Source organism: Scyliorhinus canicula, chromosome 2 (assembly GCF_902713615.1).
Source record: "Scyliorhinus canicula chromosome 2, sScyCan1.1, whole genome shotgun sequence".
NCBI lineage: Eukaryota > Metazoa > Chordata > Chondrichthyes > Carcharhiniformes > Scyliorhinidae > Scyliorhinus > Scyliorhinus canicula.
Window position 1 is genome coordinate 282042654 of NC_052147.1, and position 5788 is coordinate 282048441.

Sequence of the window (5788 nt, forward strand, 5' to 3'; positions counted from 1 at the left end):
GAAAAAAAACTGGAAAGACTTGCGTTTGATTTTCACAGTCTCGGCATTAACGTGGCCAGTTTGTGGACGCGAAACCACTGGAAAAGGGCTGGGTCGAATGGGGAGGCTGGATTGCGGGGCGGGTGGGTGGGGGGGGGGTGCGAAGGCGAGGGTGCGTTAGGATGAATGTGTCGAGCATTCTGAGACCATCCTGGTGATTATTGACTTGTACTTTTTCTGTGTTTTTTTTTCCCCCGCTGGTATCTGGAACATTCCAAATGCAACTTAATTGGGTCCAGTCACTCTTGGACCTTCCCCCACCCCCGCCTTTGTAGATTGGGGAGGGAGTGTGGGGTGTGGGTGGCGGCGGGGGTGGGTTGCCGATCACCCGTTACAACACGGTCGGGTAGAAAACATGAGAACTGGATCAGCCAATTAGCTTGCATTGTATAGTTTTTTTTTTAGCTTGAATTTGTCATTAATTTGCTTTATCTGGTCTGGGGTTAGTTTACTTATTGAGAGAAGCCTTTTCTTGATTACCTTTGGTGGGTTTATAGATACATGTGCATGTATACATATATAAACAAGATGTAAAAAAAATATTTGGGTAGCTATAGGACAATTAATTCCAATTCATTTGTTCAATTACGATTGTTTACAGCCTTAGAGCATTCCAGAATTTTTTCGAGCAACGATGAAATGATATGTTTTGTCCGTGATTTTCTTCTCAAGGTACTTTTTTTGATAAGTTATTGTGCTTTACTTGTGACTCTCTCCCTGGCTTGGGCCTACTGGGCCTTCCTCAGCCTGCAGTTGTCCCAACTATTCGGTAAGATCATGACTGGCCCTCCATCTCAACTCCCCACCTTCTCGCCCTATCCCCACGCCCCTCGATTCCCCGAGTGGCTTGAATTCATTCACTGACCTGACAAGAGCTACCACAGCCAGCTGGGTTCGAGAATTCCAAAGACTCGCAACTCCCCGTCAAAACCTCTCGCTTCAGCTCAGTCCTAAATAGCCAACCCCTTCTTTCGACACCTTGACCCCCCCCCCCCCCCCCCCCGGTGCCCTTGATCCCAGCCGGGGGAATGATTTTTCGCAGCTTCTGTCGAGCTTAGGAATAGTAGGCGTCAGCGAGACCGTCTCTCGTTCTCCTTAGCTCCGGGGAAATGCAGGTCGAAGCCAACCCAGTCTCTCCCCCCTTCTCGGACCGCCCCCCTATCCCAAGGAACAGGTTGAGGGGCTGAATGGCCTCCTACTCCTGTTTCTCATCTTCTTCAGAAGAACTAGTTTGAGGAACAAAATATGTTTTTTAAACAAAAACCCCTGATTCGTTTGAATTGTCCATTCAAGTGGCACAGGCCCAACCCGACGTTGGTGAATTCGGTAATCGAAGCCGGAATTATTATTATTTTAGATGCTCTTTGTTTTAGAAAGTGTTGCACCTCCCTCCCTCCGAGCAGGGCCTGAGCGTTGCTACTGCTTGAGGTCATGGGCGGCACGTGGTTAGCACTGCTGCCTCATAGCTCCAGGGACCTGGGTTTGATTCCGGCACTGGGTGACTGTGCGGAGTCCGCACATCCTCCCCGTGTGTGCGTGGGTTTCCTCCGGGGGCTCCGGTTTCCTCCCACAGTCCAAAGATGTGCAGGTTAGGTGGATTGGCCATGATCAATGTGAGGGGTTACGGGGACAGGCCAAGTGAGTGGGCATAGGTAGGGCCGTCTTTCGGAGGGTGGGTACTGACTCAATGGGCTGAATGGCCTCCTTCTGAACTGTCATCCAGATTATTAGTTGGGTAATGTAACCACTACTATGTACCATCCCAAGGAGGAAGCCATTCAGGGCAACGTGCCAACAGAACTATCCATTAGTTCCTCGCTCCCACTCCCTACCCAGAACCCCTGCAACAACTTTTGTTTTCCAAGAACTCACCCAATGTCCTTTGGAATATTATTATTGAATCTGCTTCTGTCGGTGGTTTAGGAAGTGCATTGCAGACCACAACAACTCACCAGACCCTCCCTCCGTTCCCCAGGCGGGAGGCAAAATAATTCACTCTGGTTTCCAGCATTCCTCAACACGACATTGGACGAATCCTGGTTGGATTCCAGCTGGGATCCTGGCTTCAGCTGATGCTGTGAGGAGTGAGCAACGTCCCCGCCCGCCCCCCCCCCCCCCCCCCCCACCCCCCCACAAATTGAGCCTGCTTTTGAGGTTCATGGTTTGTTTTCTCTCCAGAGACTTCCGCTGTCATCGAAAACAGCTGCAAGGCCCCAATCTGGCGTGCGATGTGTATTGTTGTGATTTTGTTTTTTTACAAAATTGTTCTTGGGATGTGGGCGTCGCTGGGCTGGGCCTGCATTTGTTGCCCATCCCTAATTGCCCCTTGAACTGAGCCTCTCGCTCGACCATTTCGGAGGGACAGGGTCCGGAGTCACATGCCGGCCAGACCGGGTAAGGACGGCAGATCTCCTTCCCTAAAGGACGCGAGTGGTCGGGGTGGCTTTTTACAACACTCGACAACCGTTTCACGGTCACCTTTCGACTTTTAATTCCAGATGTGGACATCTGCTGAGGTGGGATTCGAACCCCGGGTCCCACAGCATTACCCTGGGTCTCTGGATAACGAGTCCACGATAGCACCACGCCAGCCCCTCCAGGAGAAACAATACACAATGTGACACCTTCCCCATCCAGACCTTGGTTTAAATTCACATCACCTTCCCAGGTAATATGGTGTCCCTGCTCAATAAACACCATATGTTGTGTGCAAATCCCCCCCACCCCCGCCCCAACCAACCAACACAACCAATCCCCCTGATATTTTTGAAAGGAGATCAGTCCCAGGGCATTGCAACATTTTACCACAGCTCCTCAAGTCTCCACAGTTTGTAGGAAGAGTAGGAAGCCATTCGGCCCCTCCAACCTGTTCCATCATTCAATTTGATTCTGGCTGAACTGTATCTCAGCTCCTGGCACCGTTTCGGCCCATTGAATCTGTGCCGGTCCCCCGACAGTACAAAGCAATCAGATCCTCATGAAAGCCAGCCCCCCCCCCCCCCCCCCCCCCCTCTCTCTCCCCCCCACACACGCACACAAACACAATCACAGCGCACCAGTTGTGGATGGACGGGAGGTTGAGATTTGATCCTAAGGCCAGCAAACCCTCATATTCTCTCACTGCCTCGATAGACACTGCCTTGTACGTTACAGACTGCCACATCTGCAAAATGAGTGCTAAAACCCCTCCATCCTCAAATTACACAGTGACACCTCATAGGGAAGAGCCAAATATCTCCAAACCCCTGACGTGTACATCCCCACATTCCCAATCCCAGTGGGAAAGCAGTCAGACTCTTCAGTATATGTTCCCTTCCACCCTACCCCACAATTTCAGACAAGCCGCCCGTCCCTGTGCTGAACTTTTCTTTGTTCTTTGTAATCCTCAGAGAAAGTGGAAAACTTCACACCTTCCTTTCTTCGTGGCTCTCCCTGGGAGGGGGAGGGGGGGGGGTTTTATCGCACTGCCCCATGGATTAATCGTCAAACCCTTGAAGACTCCAGGCTATTTCTGGAGAGTATGCAACCCAAAGCTCCCCACTTCCCCACTCTCACTGCCACCCCACCCCCCTCCCCACCTCCCTGCCCCAAACCGAATCTGTCAGCGTGGAAAGGTCGGGAACCCAAGGCGTTTCCCCCTCTCGCCGATCGATGGGCCGACGGTGGACTTGCGTTTGGTGCTTTCGATCAGCGCACCAGCTGCCGATTCCAAGCGTGCTTTGCGGTCCAGCGCAGGGCCCGAGACCGTTCCTCGAGGTGGAGAAGCTGCCCCGAGTGGCGGAAGATGCGGAGCTTGGCGTGGGGGGGGGGGGGGGGGGGGGGGGGGGCGCGCCGTGCCAGCCGAAGGCGGGCGTTGGTTTATTGACCGATAGCTCCGGCCTTCGGTGCCAAGGTTTAGCGCAACTGACTTTATTGTTCCCCCTCGCATTGTAAGGGACACAAACCAAAGATAATCCTGTGTTTTACTCTATTTTTGAATTTAAGTAGCTGAGCGTTAGATGTACGGTCGATTAGTTTTAGTTTTTTATAAGGGTTAGTGTAACGGTGTAACAGTTTCCTTTGGGAATATGAGAAGGTGTGCACAAGTCTGTCTGACTGGTTTCATATCTTTGTTGTTTTGTGTGTGATTTAAGTCCGATACATTTCGAGCCAGTTGGTGGGATTTCATTTCATGGTGTTTATTATTTTATTGTGCCTCTTTTATCCAATTCTGTTTGGAAGATGAATTGCTATTGGCCGCGGTTGGAAGCTATTGATTGGAGGCTCCTCCTTGGCCAACATTGTACTCGGGGAGGCCAATCTGTGAGGGCCAGCGGTGAGTACATTGTGTTCTGTGAACCTGTGTATGTCCCCATGTAACTGGTGTCTTTTACCGTTTTTTTGTACTTTTTTGTAGGGAAATTAAACGGCGCTGCAGATGATTTGTTGCGTTCTCAAACAGATCCCTGTGTCCTTGCTTTTGTGATTCCACCCACTCACTTAGATCCCCCAGCTCACCCGTCATTCTAAACATGGACCTGCATTTATATAACGCCTGTCATGGCCTCAGGCACCCTCAAGTGTTTTACGCCCAGTGAACTGCTTTCAAAGTGTTGCCACTGCTGTATCGTGGGTGAAAACGTTGCCAATTTGTGCACAGCAAGCTCCCGCAGACAGCAATGTGATAAATGGCTCCGATGATTTTTCTTTGTCAAATCTTGTTCGAGTGATAAATATTGGTCAAGGTGCCAAGGAGAATTTCCTCGCTCTCGTTCAAATATTTTATAATCTTTATTATCACAAGTAGGCTTACATTAACACTGCAATGACGTTACTGTGAAAAGCCCCTAGTCGCCACATTCCGGCGCCTGTTCGGGTACACTGGGGGAGAATTCAGAATGTCCAATTCACCTCACAAGCACGCCTTTCGGGACTTGTGGGAGGAAACCGGGGCACCCAGAGGAAACCCACGCAGACACGGGGAGAACGTGCAGACTCCGCACAGACAGTGACCCAAGCCGGGAATTGAACCGGGGACCCTGGCGCTGTGAAGCAACTGTGCTAACCACTGTGCTACCGGCCGCCCACGGCAAATGTTGTCGCTGGGCCATCTACCTGAGGAGGCAGATGGGGGTCTGGGTTTCGAGTCTCTTTAGTACAACATTCCCTCAGTACTGTACTGGGAGTGCTGGTGTGGATTTTGTACTCAGTCTATGACCCTTCCGATTTGGGAGTGGGAGAGAGAGAGAGAGAGAGGCAGTGCTACCCACCAAAGTACAGCTGATATTTTAGACAGTGGAGGGGTGGGGTGGGATTCCTTAAATCCAAGAATCTTCGCATCTATCCGGTAGCTGCTGCTGACGTTGTGCGGCTGTCCATGTGTTGTCCCTTCACAACTCAATCCTTACGTTACATCGGCACTACCCCGAAAGCTGGTGAGATTTGGGGAAAGTTGAAATGAACAAAACACAGTAAGGCAGGGAGCTTCGAGGCAGTTGTCTGGAGGAGTGATGAGCTGGGAATTCGCCTGTCAGTGGGAAATAAGTATTTGACATATGGGACTGGAGACAACACCGGGGCCGCCGAGGTGGTAACTTCAAAGTGGGGAGATACGGAAATGAACATGTAGCTGCCAAAAGCCAACTCCACAGGGTGAATAAGATGAAAGGGATAGATCTACAGTGAAATTGTACAACCCTAACGAGAGAAAGAGAGAGAGAGCTAACATCAGAACTGAGTGCAGATATCATCACCTGAAAGAAACGACCAT